This window comes from Hyla sarda, unplaced genomic scaffold, assembly GCF_029499605.1.
Source record: "Hyla sarda isolate aHylSar1 unplaced genomic scaffold, aHylSar1.hap1 scaffold_864, whole genome shotgun sequence".
NCBI lineage: Eukaryota > Metazoa > Chordata > Amphibia > Anura > Hylidae > Hyla > Hyla sarda.
Genome location: NW_026610892.1, coordinates 1 through 22,231, shown reverse-complemented (window position 1 = coordinate 22,231; position 22,231 = coordinate 1). Strand labels below are relative to the sequence as shown.

General features: G+C 45.4%; 8 non-coding genes across 8 annotated transcripts; all 8 read left to right on the top strand.

Moving 5' to 3' along the window:
• Positions 1 to 380: 380 nt before the first annotated feature.
• Positions 381 to 571, top strand: LOC130348079 (U2 spliceosomal RNA). Its single transcript, XR_008885874.1, has one exon. It is a non-coding gene; the product is annotated as a U2 spliceosomal RNA (small nuclear RNA).
• Positions 572 to 7,534: 6,963 nt separating this feature from the next.
• On the top strand, positions 7,535 to 7,718 carry LOC130348035 (U2 spliceosomal RNA). Its single transcript, XR_008885839.1, has one exon. It is a non-coding gene; the product is annotated as a U2 spliceosomal RNA (small nuclear RNA).
• A 2,081-nt stretch (positions 7,719 to 9,799) lies between these two features.
• LOC130348067 (U2 spliceosomal RNA) lies at positions 9,800 to 9,990 on the top strand. Its single transcript, XR_008885863.1, has one exon. It is a non-coding gene; the product is annotated as a U2 spliceosomal RNA (small nuclear RNA).
• Positions 9,991 to 12,085: 2,095 nt separating this feature from the next.
• On the top strand, positions 12,086 to 12,278 carry LOC130348089 (U2 spliceosomal RNA). The gene has a single exon (XR_008885883.1). It is a non-coding gene; the product is annotated as a U2 spliceosomal RNA (small nuclear RNA).
• A 2,091-nt stretch (positions 12,279 to 14,369) lies between these two features.
• On the top strand, positions 14,370 to 14,560 carry LOC130348055 (U2 spliceosomal RNA). The gene has a single exon (XR_008885852.1). It is a non-coding gene; the product is annotated as a U2 spliceosomal RNA (small nuclear RNA).
• Positions 14,561 to 16,650: 2,090 nt separating this feature from the next.
• On the top strand, positions 16,651 to 16,841 carry LOC130348031 (U2 spliceosomal RNA). The gene has a single exon (XR_008885836.1). It is a non-coding gene; the product is annotated as a U2 spliceosomal RNA (small nuclear RNA).
• A 2,096-nt stretch (positions 16,842 to 18,937) lies between these two features.
• Positions 18,938 to 19,129, top strand: LOC130348086 (U2 spliceosomal RNA). The gene has a single exon (XR_008885880.1). It is a non-coding gene; the product is annotated as a U2 spliceosomal RNA (small nuclear RNA).
• Positions 19,130 to 21,222: 2,093 nt separating this feature from the next.
• LOC130348090 (U2 spliceosomal RNA) lies at positions 21,223 to 21,415 on the top strand. Its single transcript, XR_008885884.1, has one exon. It is a non-coding gene; the product is annotated as a U2 spliceosomal RNA (small nuclear RNA).
• The last annotated feature ends 816 nt before the right edge of the window (positions 21,416 to 22,231 follow it).

Below are 22,231 nucleotides of genomic sequence, written 5' to 3'. Positions count from 1 at the left end.
AGCTTCCCGTGGGTGTTGGTTTGATACCGTTTGGGGACAGCCAAGGAGGCATCTGCAGGCAACAAAGGTAGGTGTGTGCTTGTGTGTGTGTTTCCTATGCAGATCCTAAGCCCAGTGTCACATGCAAGTAGGAGGAGTAAGAAGGGTTCCTGGCAAATCCGGGTTATGGATTGCATTTAAAAAGGCCCCGTGGGAGTGCAATGGGCCCCTGTCTTGCTGCTTAGCAATAATGGTATGGGTTTAGGTTCTGCTGTGTGTACTGGTGGTTGACTGCCCCCCAGCCCAGAGTGTGCATGGAAAATTGTCTGGCAGCCTCCCTGACAGCAAGCAGTGATAGTGCCCATGAAGGGCACCTTGTTGGGCCCGCCCCTTTCACGGTTATCGCTTCTCGGCCTTTTGGCTAAGATCAAGTGTAGTATCTGTTCTTATCAGTTTAATATCTGATACGTCCCCTATCTGGGGACCATATATTAAATGGATTTTTGAGAACGGGGGCCGATTTCGAAGCTTGCTTCCGTCGCCCTATGCATTGACCCGATATGGCAGTATCTTCGGGTACAGTGCACCACCCCCTTACAGGGTTAAAAAGAAAGATTCCTACTTTCATTGCTACCTGCTTGCTGGCTAGCCAGCTAGCCAGCCCTGTGGGCCTTGCTGCTGCTGCAGCCAAAAAACAAAAGGTGGTGCTGCTGCTGCTGCTGCTGCTGCTTCTGCTTGTGTCTGGCCGCTGTTGGAGCGTCCAGGCACAGGACTTCTGCTGCTGCTGACTAAATGGCCTCCTTAATTGGATCATTTGAGTAGCCAGCACACCTGTGCAGGTAGGGCATGACATGATAGGCAGCTGCCTTGATAGCGGGTGGGTGCTGAATGTTCCTAATTAACAAAATAAGATTAATGCTTATGAAGAAATATAAAATCTCATCCCTTCCCCAATATCGCGCCACACCCCTACCCCTTAATTCCCTGGTTGAACTTGATGGACATATGTCTTTTTTCGACCGTACTAACTATGTAACTATGTAACATAACATGGGGGGGGGGGGGGGGTCTCCTGGCTGTTCACACAGGTGTGTCATTGCTGTACATTGACCATGCATTGCTTCTGTGGTATTGCAAAGGCAAAGACAAATGCTTCCAGCCATCCATTGCACTAATGGATTGGTCATCAGCTGGCTGTCTATGTCCCGCATCAATATAGACCAAAGTACAGAGGGTTAGGCGCTATGCTATTGTGCACCTACCTGATGCATCAGAAGGTGCGAGGCCCTTGCTAAATTCTGTGCACAGACTTTGAGATCTATACTTTAGACTGTATCTAAACCTGCTCCAACATGGACTGACATTCTGGCCTACTTTCAGCCGATGCGACTTGTCTGTCGCTGAACAGTCGCTTTTTATGTATTCAGCACCTATGTATAATGTTGTAAAAATGCTCTAGAAGCTAAAGTCGCAGAAATGTCACACATATTTGGCCTGCAACTTTCTGTGCGACAAATTCAGACAGGAAAAATCAGTATAAATCCTTAGAAAATTATCCCCCAGTGTCTCCATCTGCTGGCGGTATTGAATAAGCATTGCTGCACTGATGGGGTATGCATTAGACGAAAAAAAAAGAAGAAAAAGAAGAATAATACGCCCAGAAAAGAGGCGAAAAGGAGAAAAACGTAAAAAAACGTGAAAAAAAAGTAAGAGGAAGAGAAGGGAAAAAAAGGTGGAAATGGGTTTAAAAGTGATTTCGGCGGAGAAATATATATATATATATATATATATATATATATATATATATACGCGCACACACACACATATATATAAACGTATTCTCCGTTGAGATATTGCAGCCGCTGCTGTGTCCAGGCCCAGGAGCCTTAGCACTGTGCTGTGATGTCACTCAATACCACTGACATCACTAGGTGTAAACAACATCTCTCCTTTGCTGTGTATGTGACTATGGAGCTGTTTGGTGATGTCGTCTATTATGGCCTTCATAGAAGCAACAGGAGATTGTTGCATCCATCTAGAACCCTCAGAACTACAGTGCTATGATGTCACTCACTTCCACAGGCCTTGCAGAGTGTAAACAACAACAACCCAGCTTTGTTGTGTATGTAACCATAGGGATTTGTGATGTCACCTAGAACCTTCACAGCAGCGACAGCTTTATGAGGAGCATCAGCACTGCTCTGCCTGAGCAGAACCATCACCGCCATAGGTTGTCAAATAACCCGGGTTTAACCCACACAGGTAAGTCCAATGGGGTGCAGGCATGTCCTCTATGCTTACAGCTTCCCGTGGGTGTTGGTTTGATACCGTTTGGGGACAGCCAAGGAGGCATCTGCAGGCAACAAAGGTAGGTGTGTGCTTGTGTGTGTGTTTCCTATGCAGATCCTAAGCCCAGTGTCACATGCAAGTAGGAGGAGTAAGAAGGGTTCCTGGCAAATCCGGGTTATGGATTGCATTTAAAAAGGCCCCGTGGGAGTGCAATGGGCCCCTGTCTTGCTGCTTAGCAATAATGGTATGGGTTTAGGTTCTGCTGTGTGTACTGGTGGTTGACTGCCCCCCAGCCCAGAGTGTGCATGGAAAATTGTCTGGCAGCCTCCCTGACAGCAAGCAGTGATAGTGCCCATGAAGGGCACCTTGTTGGGCCCGCCCCTTTCACGGTTATCGCTTCTCGGCCTTTTGGCTAAGATCGGGGTTTATTGCCTCGGTCGGCGCTGAGGGTGCGAGTGAACTGCGCCGCGACTAGCTGCGTAGGTGATCAAGACTGTGGTACTCGTTACCGACAGATTTGGAAAGATGGCTGGATCCAACATGTCTGCAGTGGAGAAGACCGTACGCATCAAGGTGCTAACCACGGATCGTCTAAGAAACAGCATTGAATACATCGGCCATACCATTGTGGAGCGACTGGCAGGATTTTCCTTGAGCGACCTCTTTTGTGTCCAGGAGAACAAGCGCCAAGGTATTTATGACGTGTCCTTCTTATATGATGCTGACTGCCAGAACTTTTATGAGTGCTTAAAACGGAACAGTGGAAGTGAGGTTTTGCGGGATGTGTCCTTTTATCCCCTTTTTGAAATGGGGACAAAGACTTTGTTTATCCACATGTACAATCCGTTTGTTGATGTCTCTATGATTAAGAACTTCTTGAGCATCTATTGTGAGTCTATTGCTGGTGGTACTAAGCAGACAAGCAGCATTGGTGTATTTAATGGCACGTATAAGTTCTTTGTGAAGTTGCGGCTTGATGGAGATTGCATTGGAGGCGTTAAGCACCCTCCGGCGAACTTTACCATTGCTGGTTTCAGAGGTTATCTCTATTACTACGGACAGCCATCTTTCTGTAGAAATTGTCTATTGTTTGGACATGTGAAGGAGGCCTGCCCTGGCAGTAAGAAATGCAGGAACTGTAAGCAACCGGGGCATGAGGCGGGTGCATGTCCACACCCGAGGACCTGTGACCTATGTGGGGAAGCTGGCCATGTGTACAAGAACTGTCCAGTGTTGAAGAGGAGGGAGGAGGAGAGGAGAATGGAAGAGGAAATGGTGGAGAGGAGGAGGGCAGCTGCAGCTGCGGCTGCAGTGGTTCCTGCAAGAGAGAGCGTTATTATTGGAGAGGTACAGAGTCCTGTGGTGGTAGAGGAGCAAGTGAAGGTGGTGGAGGAGCAAGTGGTGGTGGAGGAGGAGCAAATGGCGGTGCAAGTGGAAGAAGGGGAGATTGAGGATGCTCCCAGTCCCCCGGCTGAGGAGTCGCCGCAAATTGAAGAGTGGTCTTCTTCTGAGGGTGAAGACCGTGAGGAGAGACATAGAGAGAGAGAGGATGACTTTGATCTTTTTCGTCCCCCCAAGAAGACGGCCAGGAAGCTTTCTGGTGGACAGATGGAGTCGACGCTGGTGGCTACGGACAATCGGTATCAACCGCTATCTGAGAGCGACATGGATGCGTGCTCTGCGGGAGAAGCTTCTCCCACACCGCTGAGGAAAGCTACCTAAATAACTTTCTTCTTTTCTGTCAAATTCTTCCTTAGGGTTGTTAAGATGGTGGTATGTCTTTTTTAGTCGGTTCTATAAACGTTAGAGTCTTTAGAAGTAAAGTCAGAAGGACAGTAATTTTGGAGGACTTGGCAGGGAAAAAAGCGGACATTATTTGTTTGCAGGAATGTGGGCTAAATGATATTCCGGGGAAGGGAGAATGGGCTTATGGTCCTGCTGTTTGGTCGGTGTCTGGGCATAATAGGAATGATGGGGTAGGGGTGCTTTTTAAGAGCTTTAAGTTTGAAGTTTGTAGTTATGTGGTAATAGAGGAGGGGAGGTGTATCATGGTGGAGGTTAAGGTGCAGGGGGTTAAATTTAGGTTGATAAATGTGTATGCGCCGGTAAGGAGGGAGGAGCGGGTGGGGTTGTTGGAGGTAATTAAGAGGTTTCTGCCGGGTAAAATACCTTTGGTGTGGGTGGGGGATTTCAATTGTGAAATTGAGGGGAATGTGGATGTATCTGGGAATATTCTTAAAAGTATGGTGTGTGACTTTAAGTTAAAGGATGTGGCTGAAGCGTGTGGAGTGTGTCCTTTGTTAGATACATATTATTCTGATAGTGGAAGTCATAGTTCCAGACTTGATATGTGTTTTGTGTCTAAGGGTGTGTTATGTAAGAATTATATGCAAGAAAAAGTAGGATATTCAGATCATGAGTATGTGTGTTGTGAGTTAGTATTGGATGCAGATTGTGTGAGTGGGAGGGGTGTATGGAAATTAAATGTTAAATTGTTGGAAGTGGAAGGAGTGTATGATAGATATGTTAATAAGTATAGGGGTTGGTGTAAGAAAAAGAATGATTTTCCTGATATATTGTGTTGGTGGGAATGGGTTAAGGGTCAAACAAAAGTTTTCTTTAAAAGAGAGGGATATAAGCGGAATGCTGGGAGGAAGAAGAAGTATGAATGGTTGAATAAAAGATTGGTGTTTCTCAATAAGTTAAAGAAGTATGGCTGGAGTGTGGGTGAGCAGATTGAGGTTGTGAAGAGTGATCTAAAAAATTGGTTGAATGAGAAAGGTAAAGAGTTGATGTATCAAGCAAAACTTGATAAGTTAGAGAAAGATGAAAAATGTTCGAGATATTTCTTTAAAAAAGTTATTGGGAAGAGAGAGGATATGGTAAGAGTGTATGATGATGATGGCTGTCTGGTTAAAGGTAAAGCTGTGTTGGGAGTGGTTAAAAATTTTTATGAAGAGTTGTATGCGGTAAAAGATTGTGAAGAGGACTTGCAGGATGAAGTGTTGAGAGTGCTTGATAAGAGAGTGGATGGTAGTGAATATGGGACTCTGATGAGAGAGATTGGAGAGGAGGAAGTGAAGAGGACTGTGGATAGTATGTCAAGAAATAAAACGCCTGGAGAGGATGGGTTGCCTGTTGAATTTTATGCTTGGATTTGGGATGTTGTGAAGGATGATTTGGTGGAAGTGTATAGGTATATGTGGAGGAAGGAGAGAATGGTGGAAAGTATGAAGAGTGGAGTGGTTGTGTTGATTTATAAGAAAGGTGATGTGAATGATGTGAGGAATTGGAGGCCGATAACTTTGTTGAATGTAGATTATAAGGTGTTTGCTAAAATAATTACAAATAGGATGAGAGATGTGGTTGAGCAGGTGATTGGAGAAGAACAAGTGTGTGGAGTGCCTGGGAGAAGAATAAATGAAAATTTGTGTTTGTTGAGAGATTTGTTATGGGATAGTATGAGTAGGAAACAGGAGGTTAGAGTGATGTCGATAGATTTTGAAAAGGCGTTTGATCGTCTGTCACATAGGTTTTTGTTTAGAGTATTAGTGAGAATGGGATTCCCGGGTGATTTTGTAAATGTTGTAAGGATGCTGTATGATGGAGTATATAGTAAGGTTTTGATAAATGGTTGGATGTCTGAGAAGGTGAAAGTATGTTCTGGTGTAAGGCAGGGTTGTCCGTTGTCCCCTATGGCTTTTATATGTGCTATGGAGCCATTATTAGAGATGTTGCGGCGGGATAAGTGTGTTAGAGGGTTAAAAATTCCAGGGAGTGGTGGGAGAGAAGTCAAAGTTTTGGCCTACATGGATGATGTGTGTATTTTGGGAGAGTCTGTGGCTGTTATGAGAAGGGCAAAGTTACTAGTTGGATTGTTTTGTGGAGCATCTGGGTTTAAGGTGAATTGGGACAAAAGTGAGTATAAATGTTTTGGTAGTATGCAAGGAAGTGAGGATGTGGGTATGAAGAATATTGAAGGTGGTATTCAGGTTTTAGGTGTTAAAATGGATGAAAGATTGGATGGGAGAGAAAGTTGGGATGATGTAGAGAAGAGAGTGTCCAAAAAATTGAGTCTTTGGAGGTTGAGAGATTTGTCTATGGTTGGGAAAGTGCTGGTTGTGAAAAGTGTAATATTGCCTATTTTATTGTATGTGGCAATAGTGTTTCCGCCAAGTTACATGGTTTTAAGGAAGTTAAAAAGAATTTTGTTTGTGTTTTTTTGGGGTACAAAAGTGGAAAGAGTGAGGAGAGAAGTTGTGATGAAGGATGGTAGTAAGGGTGGAATGGGATTTCCAAATCTAGATGTGTATTTGGGGGTGAATGTGGTGTTTGCGGTTAGAAGGATGATGAGAGGAGAAAAGAATTTTGCATGTATGTTGAGATATTTAGGTGGGCGTGTGTTATGCAAATTAGGTTGGCTGGAGAGAGATTTGAGAGTGCCTTATGCGTTTGTGTGCCCGAGTTGGTATTTGTATGTGGAAAAGTTTTTGGAGAGTTATAGGTTGATTGGTGTGAGAAAGGAGTTGTTTGAAAGTAAGAAGAATGTGTTTGGGTATGTCGCCGCAAGTGAGGTGGAGTGTCCGATTAATATGGTAAGAGGCCAGGATGTGTCTAAGGTGTGGAAGAGTTTAATGACAGATGGAATATCAAATAGACAGAGAGAGATAGGATGGCAGTGTTTGCATGGAGCGTTACCAGTAAGAGAGTTCCAAAGGAATAGAGGAATTGGAAGGAGTGAAATATGTCCGAGGGAAGATTGTAGTGGGGTTGAAAGTGTGATGCATGTGATTTGGAATTGTGACATGGCTCAGAATGTATGGAGAGGGATAGGTCCGTTGTGTAAGGAGTTGACTGGGATAAATAGGTTGTCATATGAGGTTGTGATGTTTGGTCTTAGTATGATTGGAAGAAAGAATGAAAGGGTGTTGTTTGTGTTGTTGGCGATTGTGAAGGAAGTCTTGTGGGATGTTAGAAATTTATATGTGTTTAAGAGAAAAGATGTGACTGTGGAAGGAAGTTTAAGAATGATTCTGGATAGGTTGTACACCGTTTATTTACGTGATAAAAAGAAATTAGGTGAAATAGATGCAGAGAGGATATGGAAATTTTTGAAGTGGAGACATGTTGTAAGGGTGTAATGGTGATGGTATTTGAATTTGTTTTGAATTTGCTTTGAACAAATAAAGAATGACCTAATGATGAGTTAGACTTCACCATGAGTCAAAAATGACGCGGTATCTAAGTGGTGTTTAGTCTAAACCTGAAGGTTTATAAAAAAAAAAAAAAAAAAAAAATCTGTTCTTATCAGTTTAATATCTGATACGTCCCCTATCTGGGGACCATATATTAAATGGATTTTTGAGAACGGGGGCCGATTTCGAAGCTTGCTTCCGTCGCCCTATGCATTGACCCGATATGGCAGTATCTTCGGGTACAGTGCACCACCCCCTTACAGGGTTAAAAAGAAAGATTCCTACTTTCATTGCTACCTGCTTGCTGGCTAGCCAGCTAGCCAGCCCTGTGGGCCTTGCTGCTGCTGCAGCCAAAAAACAAAAGGTGGTGCTGCTGCTGCTTCTGCTGCTTCTGCTTCTGCTTGTGTCTGGCCGCTGTTGGAGCGTCCAGGCACAGGACTTCTGCTGCTGCTGACTAAATGGCCTCCTTAATTGGATCATTTGAGTAGCCAGCACACCTGTGCAGGTAGGGCATGACATGATAGGCAGCTGCCTTGATAGCGGGTGGGTGCTGAATGTTCCTAATTGACAAAATAAGATTAATGCTTATGAAGAAATATAAAATCTCATCCCTTCCCCAATATCGCGCCACACCCCTACCCCTTAATTCCCTGGTTGAACTTGATGGACATATGTCTTTTTTCGACCGTACTAACTATGTAACTATGTAACATAACATGGGGGGGGGGGGGGTCTCCTGGCTGTTCACACAGGTGTGTCATTGCTGTACATTGACCATGCATTGCTTCTGTGGTATTGCAAAGGCAAAGACAAATGCTTCCAGCCATCCATTGCACTAATGGATTGGTCATCAGCTGGCTGTCTATGTCCCGCATCAATATAGACCAAAGTACAGAGGGTTAGGCTATGCTATTGTGCACCTACCTGATGCATCAGAAGGTGCGAGGCCCTTGCTAAATTCTGTGCACAGACTTTGAGATCTATACTTTAGACTGTATCTAAACCTGCTCCAACATGGACTGACATTCTGGCCTACTTTCAGCCGATGCGACTTGTCTGTCGCTGAACAGTCGCTTTTTATGTATTCAGCACCTATGTATAATGTTGTAAAAATGCTCTAGAAGCTAAAGTTGCAGAAATGTCACACATATTTGGCCTGCAACTTTCTGTGCGACAAATTCAGACAGGAAAAATCAGTATAAATCCTTAGAAAATTATCCCCCAGTGTCTCCATCTGCTGGCGGTATTGAATAAGCATTGCTGCACTGATGGGGTATGCATTAGACGAAAAAAAAGAAGAAAAAGAAGAATAATACGCCCAGAAAAGAGGCGAAAAGGAGAAAAACGTAAAAAAACGTGAAAAAAAAGTAAGAGGAAGAGAAGGGAAAAAAAGGTGGAAATGGGTTTAAAAGTGATTTCGGCGGAGAAATATATATATATATATATATATATATATATATATACGCGCACACACACACATATATATAAACGTATTCTCCGTTGAGATATTGCAGCCGCTGCTGTGTCCAGGCCCAGGAGCCTTAGCACTGTGCTGTGATGTCACTCAATACCACTGACATCACTAGGTGTAAACAACATCTCTCCTTTGCTGTGTATGTGACTATGGAGCTGTTTGGTGATGTCGTCTATTATGGCCTTCATAGAAGCAACAGGAGATTGTTGCATCCATCTAGAACCCTCAGAACTACAGTGCTATGATGTCACTCACTTCCACAGGCCTTGCAGAGTGTAAACAACAACAACCCAGCTTTGTTGTGTATGTAACCATAGGGATTTGTGATGTCACCTAGAACCTTCACAGCAGCGACAGCTTTATGAGGAGCATCAGCACTGCTCTGCCTGAGCAGAACCATCACCGCCATAGGTTGTCAAATAACCCGGGTTTAACCCACACAGGTAAGTCCAATGGGGTGCAGGCATGTCCTCTATGCTTACAGCTTCCCGTGGGTGTTGGTTTGATACCGTTTGGGGACAGCCAAGGAGGCATCTGCAGGCAACAAAGGTAGGTGTGTGCTTGTGTGTGTGTTTCCTATGCAGATCCTAAGCCCAGTGTCACATGCAAGTAGGAGGAGTAAGAAGGGTTCCTGGCAAATCCGGGTTATGGATTGCATTTAAAAAGGCCCCGTAGGAGTGCAATGGGCCCCTGTCTTGCTGCTTAGCAATAATGGTATTGGTTTAGGTTCTGCTGTGTGTACTGGTGGTTGACTGCCCCCCAGCCCAGAGTGTGCATGGAAAATTGTCTGGCAGCCTCCCTGACAGCAAGCAGTGATAGTGCCCATGAAGGGCACCTTGTTGGGCCCGCCCCTTTCACGGTTATCGCTTCTCGGCCTTTTGGCTAAGATCAAGTGTAGTATCTGTTCTTATCAGTTTAATATCTGATACGTCCCCTATCTGGGGACCATATATTAAATGGATTTTTGAGAACGGGGGCCGATTTCGAAGCTTGCTTCCGTCGCCCTATGCATTGACCCGATATGGCAGTATCTTCGGGTACAGTGCACCACCCCCTTACAGGGTTAAAAAGAAAGATTCCTACTTTCATTGCTACCTGCTTGCTGGCTAGCCAGCTAGCCAGCCCTGTGGGCCTTGCTGCTGCTGCAGCCAAAAAACAAAAGGTGGTGCTGCTGCTGCTTCTGCTGCTTCTGCTTCTGCTTGTGTCTGGCCGCTGTTGGAGCGTCCAGGCACAGGACTTCTGCTGCTGCTGACTAAATGGCCTCCTTAATTGGATCATTTGAGTAGCCAGCACACCTGTGCAGGTAGGGCATGACATGATAGGCAGCTGCCTTGATAGCGGGTGGGTGCTGAATGTTCCTAATTGACAAAATAAGATTAATGCTTATGAAGAAATATAAAATCTCATCCCTTCCCCAATATCGCGCCACACCCCTACCCCTTAATTCCCTGGTTGAACTTGATGGACATATGTCTTTTTTCGACCGTACTAACTATGTAACTATGTAACATAACATGGGGGGGGGTCTCCTGGCTGTTCACACAGGTGTGTCATTGCTGTACATTGACCATGCATTGCTTCTGTGGTATTGCAAAGGCAAAGACAAATGCTTCCAGCCATCCATTGCACTAATGGATTGGTCATCAGCTGGCTGTCTATGTCCCGCATCAATATAGACCAAAGTACAGAGGGTTAGGCTATGCTATTGTGCACCTACCTGATGCATCAGAAGGTGCGAGGCCCTTGCTAAATTCTGTGCACAGACTTTGAGATCTATACTTTAGACTGTATCTAAACCTGCTCCAACATGGACTGACATTCTGGCCTACTTTCAGCCGATGCGACTTGTCTGTCGCTGAACAGTCGCTTTTTATGTATTCAGCACCTATGTATAATGTTGTAAAAATGCTCTAGAAGCTAAAGTCGCAGAAATGTCACACATATTTGGCCTGCAACTTTCTGTGCGACAAATTCAGACAGGAAAAATCAGTATAAATCCTTAGAAAATTATCCCCCAGTGTCTCCATCTGCTGGCGGTATTGAATAAGCATTGCTGCACTGATGGGGTATGCATTAGACGAAAAAAAAGAAGAAAAAGAAGAATAATACGCCCAGAAAAGAGGCGAAAAGGAGAAAAACGTAAAAAAACGTGAAAAAAAAGTAAGAGGAAGAGAAGGGAAAAAAAGGTGGAAATGGGTTTAAAAGTGATTTCGGCGGAGAAATATATATTATATATATATATATATATATATATATTATATATATATACGCGCACACACACACACATATATATAAACGTATTCTCCGTTGAGATATTGCAGCCGCTGCTGTGTCCAGGCCCAGGAGCCTTAGCACTGTGCTGTGATGTCACTCAATACCACTGACATCACTAGGTGTAAACAACATCTCTCCTTTGCTGTGTATGTGACTATGGAGCTGTTTGGTGATGTCGTCTATTATGGCCTTCATAGAAGCAACAGGAGATTGTTGCATCCATCTAGAACCCTCAGAACTACAGTGCTATGATGTCACTCACTTCCACAGGCCTTGCAGAGTGTAAACAACAACAACCCAGCTTTGTTGTGTATGTAACCATAGGGATTTGTGATGTCACCTAGAACCTTCACAGCAGCGACAGCTTTATGAGGAGCATCAGCACTGCTCTGCCTGAGCAGAACCATCACCGCCATAGGTTGTCAAATAACCCGGGTTTAACCCACACAGGTAAGTCCAATGGGGTGCAGGGCATGTCCTCTATGCTTACAGCTTCCCGTGGGGTGTTGGTTTGATACCGTTTGGGGACAGCCAAGGAGGCATCTGCAGGCATCAAAAGGTAGGTGTGTGCTTGTGTGTGTGTTTCCTATGCAGATCCTAAGCCCAGTGTCACATGCAAGTAGGAGGAGTAAGAAGGGTTCCTGGCAAATCCGGGTTATGGATTGCATTTAAAAAGGCCCCGTAGGAGTGCAATGGGCCCCTGTCTTGCTGCTTAGCAATAATGGTATTGGTTTAGGTTCTGCTGTGTGTACTGGTGGTTGACTGCCCCCCCAGCCCAGAGTCGTGCATGGAAAATTGTCTGGCAGCCTCCTGACAGCAAGCAGTGATAGTGCCCATGAAGGGCACCTTGTTGGGGCCCGCCCCTTTCACGGTTATCGCTTCTCGGGCCTTTTGGCTAAGATCAAGTGTAGTATCTGTTCTTATCAGTTTAATATCTGATACGTCCCCTATCTGGGGACCATATATTAAATGGATTTTTGAGAACGGGGGGCCGATTTCGAAGCTTGCTTCCGTCGCCCTATGCATTGACCCGATATGGCAGTATCTTCGGGTACAGTGCACCACCCCCTTACAGGGTTAAAAAGAAAGATTCCTACTTTCATTGCTACCTGCTTGCTGGCTAGCCAGCTAGCCAGCCCTGTGGGCCTTGCTGCTGCTGCAGCCAAAAAACAAAAGGTGGTGCTGCTGCTGCTTCTGCTGCCTTCTGCTTCTGCTTGTGTCTGGCCGCTGTTGGAGCGTCCAGGCACAGGACTTCTGCTGCTGCTGACTAAATGGCCTCCTTAATTGGATCATTTGAGTAGCCAGCACACCTGTGCAGGTAGGGCATGACATGATAGGCAGCTGCCTTGATAGCGGGTGGGTGCTGAATGTTCCTAATTGACAAAATAAGATTAATGCTTATGAAGAAATATAAAATCTCATCCCTTCCCCAATATCGCGCCACACCCCTACCCCTTAATTCCCTGGTTGAACTTGATGGACATATGTCTTTTTTCGACCGTACTAACTATGTAACTATGTAACATAACATGGGGGGGGGTCTCCTGGCTGTTCACACAGGTGTGTCATTGCTGTACATTGACCATGCATTGCTTCTGTGGTATTGCAAAGGCAAAGACAAATGCTTCCAGCCATCCATTGCACTAATGGATTGGTCATCAGCTGGCTGTCTATGTCCCGCATCAATATAGACCAAAGTACAGAGGGTTAGGCTATGCTATTGTGCACCTACCTGATGCATCAGAAGGTGCGAGGCCCTTGCTAAATTCTGTGCACAGACTTTGAGATCTATACTTTAGACTGTATCTAAACCTGCTCCAACATGGACTGACATTCTGGCCTACTTTCAGCCGATGCGACTTGTCTGTCGCTGAACAGTCGCTTTTTATGTATTCAGCACCTATGTATAATGTTGTAAAAATGCTCTAGAAGCTAAAGTCGCAGAAATGTCACACATATTTGGCCTGCAACTTTCTGTGCGACAAATTCAGACAGGAAAAATCAGTATAAATCCTTAGAAAATTATCCCCCAGTGTCTCCATCTGCTGGCGGTATTGAATAAGCATTGCTGCACTGATGGGGTATGCATTAGACGAAAAAAAAGAAGAAAAAGAAGAATAATACGCCCAGAAAAGAGGCGAAAAGGAGAAAAACGTAAAAAAACGTGAAAAAAAAGTAAGAGGAAGAGAAGGGAAAAAAAGGTGGAAATGGGTTTAAAAGTGATTTCGGCGGAGAAATATATATATATATATATATATATATATATATATATATATATATATACGCGCACACACACACACATATATATAAACGTATTCTCCGTTGAGATATTGCAGCCGCTGCTGTGTCCAGGCCCAGGAGCCTTAGCACTGTGCTGTGATGTCACTCAATACCACTGACATCACTAGGTGTAAACAACATCTCTCCTTTGCTGTGTATGTGACTATGGAGCTGTTTGGTGATGTCGTCTATTATGGCCTTCATAGAAGCAACAGGAGATTGTTGCATCCATCTAGAACCCTCAGAACTACAGTGCTATGATGTCACTCACTTCCACAGGCCTTGCAGAGTGTAAACAACAACAACCCAGCTTTGTTGTGTATGTAACCATAGGGATTTGTGATGTCACCTAGAACCTTCACAGCAGCGACAGCTTTATGAGGAGCATCAGCACTGCTCTGCCTGAGCAGAACCATCACCGCCATAGGTTGTCAAATAACCCGGGTTTAACCCACACAGGTAAGTCCAATGGGGTGCAGGCATGTCCTCTATGCTTACAGCTTCCCGTGGGTGTTGGTTTGATACCGTTTGGGGACAGCCAAGGAGGCATCTGCAGGCAACAAAGGTAGGTGTGTGCTTGTGTGTGTGTTTCCTATGCAGATCCTAAGCCCAGTGTCACATGCAAGTAGGAGGAGTAAGAAGGGTTCCTGGCAAATCCGGGTTATGGATTGCATTTAAAAAGGCCCCGTGGGAGTGCAATGGGCCCCTGTCTTGCTGCTTAGCAATAATGGTATGGGTTTAGGTTCTGCTGTGTGTACTGGTGGTTGACTGCCCCCCAGCCCAGAGTGTGCATGGAAAATTGTCTGGCAGCCTCCCTGACAGCAAGCAGTGATAGTGCCCATGAAGGGCACCTTGTTGGGCCCGCCCCTTTCACGGTTATCGCTTCTCGGCCTTTTGGCTAAGATCAAGTGTAGTATCTGTTCTTATCAGTTTAATATCTGATACGTCCCCTATCTGGGGACCATATATTAAATGGATTTTTGAGAACGGGGGCCGATTTCGAAGCTTGCTTCCGTCGCCCTATGCATTGACCCGATATGGCAGTATCTTCGGGTACAGTGCACCACCCCCTTACAGGGTTAAAAAGAAAGATTCCTACTTTCATTGCTACCTGCTTGCTGGCTAGCCAGCTAGCCAGCCCTGTGGGCCTTGCTGCTGCTGCAGCCAAAAAACAAAAGGTGGTGCTGCTGCTGCTTCTGCTGCTTCTGCTTCTGCTTGTGTCTGGCCGCTGTTGGAGCGTCCAGGCACAGGACTTCTGCTGCTGCTGACTAAATGGCCTCCTTAATTGGATCATTTGAGTAGCCAGCACACCTGTGCAGGTAGGGCATGACATGATAGGCAGCTGCCTTGATAGCGGGTGGGTGCTGAATGTTCCTAATTGACAAAATAAGATTAATGCTTATGAAGAAATATAAAATCTCATCCCTTCCCCAATATCGCGCCACACCCCTACCCCTTAATTCCCTGGTTGAACTTGATGGACATATGTCTTTTTTCGACCGTACTAACTATGTAACTATGTAACATAACATGGGGGGGGGGGGGTCTCCTGGCTGTTCACACAGGTGTGTCATTGCTGTACATTGACCATGCATTGCTTCTGTGGTATTGCAAAGGCAAAGACAAATGCTTCCAGCCATCCATTGCACTAATGGATTGGTCATCAGCTGGCTGTCTATGTCCCGCATCAATATAGACCAAAGTACAGAGGGTTAGGCTATGCTATTGTGCACCTACCTGATGCATCAGAAGGTGCGAGGCCCTTGCTAAATTCTGTGCACAGACTTTGAGATCTATACTTTAGACTGTATCTAAACCTGCTCCAACATGGACTGACATTCTGGCCTACTTTCAGCCGATGCGACTTGTCTGTCGCTGAACAGTCGCTTTTTATGTATTCAGCACCTATGTATAATGTTGTAAAAATGCTCTAGAAGCTAAAGTCGCAGAAATGTCACACATATTTGGCCTGCAACTTTCTGTGCGACAAATTCAGACAGGAAAAATCAGTATAAATCCTTAGAAAATTATCCCCCAGTGTCTCCATCTGCTGGCGGTATTGAATAAGCATTGCTGCACTGATGGGGTATGCATTAGACGAAAAAAAAGAAGAAAAAGAAGAATAATACGCCCAGAAAAGAGGCGAAAAGGAGAAAAACGTTAAAAAACGTGAAAAAAAAGTAAGAGGAAGAGAAGGGAAAAAAAGGTGGAAATGGGTTTAAAAGTGATTTCGGCGGAGAAATATATATATATATATATATATATATATATATATATATATATATACGCGCACACACACACATATATATAAACGTATTCTCAGTTGAGATATTGCAGCCGCTGCTGTGTCCAGGCCCAGGAGCCTTAGCACTGTGCTGTGATGTCACTCAATACCACTGACATCACTAGGTGTAAACAACATCTCTCCTTTGCTGTGTATGTGACTATGGAGCTGTTTGGTGATGTCGTCTATTATGGCCTTCATAGAAGCAACAGGAGATTGTTGCATCCATCTAGAACCCTCAGAACTACAGTGCTATGATGTCACTCACTTCCACAGGCCTTGCAGAGTGTAAACAACAACAACCCAGCTTTGTTGTGTATGTAACCATAGGGATTTGTGATGTCACCTAGAACCTTCACAGCAGCGACAGCTTTATGAGGAGCATCAGCACTGCTCTGCCTGAGCAGAACCATCACCGCCATAGGTTGTCAAATAACCCGGGTTTAACCCACACAGGTAAGTCCAATGGGGTGCAGGCATGTCCTCTATGCTTACAGCTTCCCGTGGGTGTTGGTTTGATACCGTTTGGGGACAGCCAAGGAGGCATCTGCAGGCAACAAAGGTAGGTGTGTGCTTGTGTGTGTGTTTCCTATGCAGATCCTAAGCCCAGTGTCACATGCAAGTAGGAGGAGTAAGAAGGGTTCCTGGCAAATCCGGGTTATGGATTGCATTTAAAAAGGCCCCGTGGGAGTGCAATGGGCCCCTGTCTTGCTGCTTAGCAATAATGGTATGGGTTTAGGTTCTGCTGTGTGTACTGGTGGTTGACTGCCCCCCAGCCCAGAGTGTGCATGGAAAATTGTCTGGCAGCCTCCCTGACAGCAAGCAGTGATAGTGCCCATGAAGGGCACCTTGTTGGGCCCGCCCCTTTCACGGTTATCGCTTCTCGGCCTTTTGGCTAAGATCAAGTGTAGTATCTGTTCTTATCAGTTTAATATCTGATACGTCCCCTATCTGGGGACCATATATTAAATGGATTTTTGAGAACGGGGGCCGATTTCGAAGCTTGCTTCCGTCGCCCTATGCATTGACCCGATATGGCAGTATCTTCGGGTACAGTGCACCACCCCCTTACAGGGTTAAAAAGAAAGATTCCTACTTTCATTGCTACCTGCTTGCTGGCTAGCCAGCTAGCCAGCCCTGTGGGCCTTGCTGCTGCTGCAGCCAAAAAACAAAAGGTGGTGCTGCTGCTGCTTCTGCTGCTTCTGCTTCTGCTTCTGCTTGTGTCTGGCCGCTGTTGGAGCGTCCAGGCACAGGACTTCTGCTGCTGCTGACTAAATGGCCTCCTTAATTGGATCATTTGAGTAGCCAGCACACCTGTGCAGGTAGGGCATGACATGATAGGCAGCTGCCTTGATAGCGGGTGGGTGCTGAATGTTCCTAATTGACAAAATAAGATTAATGCTTATGAAGAAATATAAAATCTCATCCCTTCCCCAATATCGCGCCACACCCCTACCCCTTAATTCCCTGGTTGAACTTGATGGACATATGTCTTTTTTCGACCGTACTAACTATGTAACTATGTAACATAACATGGGGGGGGGTCTCCTGGCTGTTCACACAGGTGTGTCATTGCTGTACATTGACCATGCATTGCTTCTGTGGTATTGCAAAGGCAAAGACAAATGCTTCCAGCCATCCATTGCACTAATGGATTGGTCATCAGCTGGCTGTCTATGTCCCGCATCAATATAGACCAAAGTACAGAGGGTTAGGCTATGCTATTGTGCACCTACCTGATGCATCAGAAGGTGCGAGGCCCTTGCTAAATTCTGTGCACAGACTTTGAGATCTATACTTTAGACTGTATCTAAACCTGCTCCAACATGGACTGACATTCTGGCCTACTTTCAGCCGATGCGACTTGTCTGTCGCTGAACAGTCGCTTTTTATGTATTCAGCACCTATGTATAATGTTGTAAAAATGCTCTAGAAGCTAAAGTCGCAGAAATGTCACACATATTTGGCCTGCAACTTTCTGTGCGACAAATTCAGACAGGAAAAATCAGTATAAATCCTTAGAAAATTATCCCCCAGTGTCTCCATCTGCTGGCGGTATTGAATAAGCATTGCTGCACTGATGGGGTATGCATTAGACGAAAAAAAAGAAGAAAAAGAAGAATAATACGCCCAGAAAAGAGGCGAAAAGGAGAAAAACGTAAAAAAACGTGAAAAAAAAGTAAGAGGAAGAGAAGGGAAAAAAAGGTGGAAATGGGTTTAAAAGTGATTTCGGCGGAGAAATATATATATATATATATATATATATATATATATATATATATATATACGCGCACACACACACACATATATATAAACGTATTCTCCGTTGAGATATTGCAGCCGCTGCTGTGTCCAGGCCCAGGAGCCTTAGCACTGTGCTGTGATGTCACTCAATACCACTGACATCACTAGGTGTAAACAACATCTCTCCTTTGCTGTGTATGTGACTATGGAGCTGTTTGGTGATGTCGTCTATTATGGCCTTCATAGAAGCAACAGGAGATTGTTGCATCCATCTAGAACCCTCAGAACTACAGTGCTATGATGTCACTCACTTCCACAGGCCTTGCAGAGTGTAAACAACAACAACCCAGCTTTGTTGTGTATGTAACCATAGGGATTTGTGATGTCACCTAGAACCTTCACAGCAGCGACAGCTTTATGAGGAGCATCAGCACTGCTCTGCCTGAGCAGAACCATCACCGCCATAGGTTGTCAAATAACCCGGGTTTAACCCACACAGGTAAGTCCAATGGGGTGCAGGCATGTCCTCTATGCTTACAGCTTCCCGTGGGTGTTGGTTTGATACCGTTTGGGGACAGCCAAGGAGGCATCTGCAGGCAACAAAGGTAGGTGTGTGCTTGTGTGTGTGTTTCCTATGCAGATCCTAAGCCCAGTGTCACATGCAAGTAGGAGGAGTAAGAAGGGTTCCTGGCAAATCCGGGTTATGGATTGCATTTAAAAAGGCCCCGTGGGAGTGCAATGGGCCCCTGTCTTGCTGCTTAGCAATAATGGTATGGGTTTAGGTTCTGCTGTGTGTACTGGTGGTTGACTGCCCCCCAGCCCAGAGTGTGCATGGAAAATTGTCTGGCAGCCTCCCTGACAGCAAGCAGTGATAGTGCCCATGAAGGGCACCTTGTTGGGCCCGCCCCTTTCACGGTTATCGCTTCTCCGGCCTTTTGGCTAAGATCAAGTGTAGTATCTGTTCTTATCAGTTTAATATCTGATACGTCCCCTATCTGGGGACCATATATTAAATGGATTTTTGAGAACGGGGGCCGATTTCGAAGCTTGCTTCCGTCGCCCTATGCATTGACCCGATATGGCAGTATCTTCGGGTACAGTGCACCACCCCCTTACAGGGTTAAAAAGAAAGATTCCTACTTTCATTGCTACCTGCTTGCTGGCTAGCCAGCTAGCCAGCCCTGTGGGCCTTGCTGCTGCTGCAGCCAAAAAACAAAAGGTGGTGCTGCTGCTGCTCTCTGCTGCTTCTGCTTCTGCTTGTGTCTGGCCGCTGTTGGAGCGTCCAGGCACAGGACTTCTGCTGCTGCTGACTAAATGGCCTCCTTAATTGGATCATTTGAGTAGCCAGCACACCTGTGCAGGTAGGGCATGACATGATAGGCAGCTGCCTTGATAGCGGGTGGGTGCTGAATGTTCCTAATTGACAAAATAAGATTAATGCTTATGAAGAAATATAAAATCTCATCCCTTCCCCAATATCGCGCCACACCCCTACCCCTTAATTCCCTGGTTGAACTTGATGGACATATGTCTTTTTTCGACCGTACTAACTATGTAACTATGTAACATAACATGGGGGGGGGGGGGGGTCTCCTGGCTGTTCACACAGGTGTGTCATTGCTGTACATTGACCATGCATTGCTTCTGTGGTATTGCAAAGGCAAAGACAAATGCTTCCAGCCATCCATTGCACTAATGGATTGGTCATCAGCTGGCTGTCTATGTCCCGCATCAATATAGACCAAAGTACAGAGGGTTAGGCTATGCTATTGTGCACCTACCTGATGCATCAGAAGGTGCGAGGCCCTTGCTAAATTCTGTGCACAGACTTTGAGATCTATACTTTAGACTGTATCTAAACCTGCTCCAACATGGACTGACATTCTGGCCTACTTTCAGCCGATGCGACTTGTCTGTCGCTGAACAGTCGCTTTTTATGTATTCAGCACCTATGTATAATGTTGTAAAAATGCTCTAGAAGCTAAAGTCGCAGAAATGTCACACATATTTGGCCTGCAACTTTCTGTGCGACAAATTCAGACAGGAAAAATCAGTATTAAATCCTTAGAAAATTATCCCCCAGTGTCTCCATCTGCTGGCGGTATTGAATAAGCATTGCCTGCACTGATGGGGTATGCATTAGACGAAAAAAAAGAAGAAAAAGAAGAATAATACGCCCAGAAAAGAGGCGAAAAGGAGAAAAACGTAAAAAAACGTGAAAAAAAAGTAAGAGGAAGAGAAGGGAAAAAAAGGTGGAAATGGGTTTAAAAGTGATTTCGGCGGAGAAATATATATATATATATATATAGTATATATATATATATATACGCGCACACACACACACATATATATAAACGTATTCTCCGTTGAGATATTGCAGCCGCTGCTGTGTCCAGGCCCAGGAGCCTTAGCACTGTGCTGTGATGTCACTCAATACCACTGACATCACTAGGTGTAAACAACATCTCTCCTTTGCTGTGTATGTGACTATGGAGCTGTTTGGTGATGTCGTCTATTATGGCCTTCATAGAAGCAACAGGAGATTGTTGCATCCATCTAGAACCCTCAGAACTACAGTGCTATGATGTCACTCACTTCCACAGGCCTTGCAGAGTGTAAACAACAACAACCCAGCTTTGTTGTGTATGTAACCATAGGGATTTGTGATGTCACCTAGAACCTTCACAGCAGCGACAGCTTTATGAGGAGCATCAGCACTGCTCTGCCTGAGCAGAACCATCACCGCCATAGGTTGTCAAATAACCCGGGTTTAACCCACACAGGTAAGTCCAATGGGGTGCAGGCATGTCCTCTATGCTTACAGCTTCCCGTGGGTGTTGGTTTGATACCGTTTGGGGACAGCCAAGGAGGCATCTGCAGGCAACAAAGGTAGGTGTGTGCTTGTGTGTGTGTTTCCTATGCAGATCCTAAGCCCAGTGTCACATGCAAGTAGGAGGAGTAAGAAGGGTTCCTGGCAAATCCGGGTTATGGATTGCATTTAAAAAGGCCCCGTGGGAGTGCAATGGGCCCCTGTCTTGCTGCTTAGCAATAATGGTATGGGTTTAGGTTCTGCTGTGTGTACTGGTGGTTGACTGCCCCCCAGCCCAGAGTAGTGCATGGAAAATTGTCTGGCAGCCTCCCTGACAGCAAGCAGTGATAGTGCCCATGAAGGGCACCTTGTTGGGCCCGCCCCTTTCACGGTTATCGCTTCTCGGGCCTTTTGGCTAAGATCAAGTGTAGTATCTGTTCTTATCAGTTTAATATCTGATACGTCCCCTATCTGGGGACCATATATTAAATGGGATTTTTGAGAACGGGGGCCGATTTCGAAGCTTGCTTCCGTCGCCCTATGCATTGACCCGATATGGCAGTATCTTCGGGTACAGTGCACCACCCCCTTACAGGGTTAAAAAGAAAGATTCCTACTTTCATTGCTACCTGCTTGCTGGCTAGCCAGCTAGCCAGCCCTGTGGGCCTTGCTGCTGCTGCAGCCAAAAAACAAAAGGTGGTGCTGCTGCTGCTTCTGCTGCTTCTGCTTCTGCTTGTGTCTGGCCGCTGTTGGAGCGTCCAGGCACAGGACTTCTGCTGCTGCTGACTAAATGGCCCTCCTAATTGGATCATTTGAGTAGCCAGCACACCTGTGCAGGTAGGGCATGACATGATAGGCAGCTGCCTTGATAGCGGGTGGGTGCTGAATGTTCCTAATTGACAAAATAAGATTAATGCTTATGAAGAAATATAAAATCTCATCCCTTCCCCAATATCGCGCCACACCCCTACCCCTTAATTCCCTGGTTGAACTTGATGGACATATGTCTTTTTTCGACCGTACTAACTATGTAACTATGTAACATAACATGGGGGGGGGGAGGGGGGGGGGGTCTCCTGGCTGTTCACACCAGGTGTGTCATTGCTGTACATTGACCATGCATTGCTTCTGTGGTATTGCAAAGGCAAAGACAAATGCTTCCGGCCATCCATTGCACTAATGGATTGGTCATCAGCTGGCTGTCTATGTCCCGCATCAATATAGACCAAAGTACAGAGGGTTAGGGCTATGCTATTGTGCACCTACCTGATGCATCAGAAGGTGCGAGGCCCTTGCTAAATTCTGTGCACAGACTTTGAGATCTATACTTTAGACTGTATCTAAACCTGCTCCAACATGGACTGACATTCTGGCCTACTTTCAGCCGATGCGACTTGTCTGTC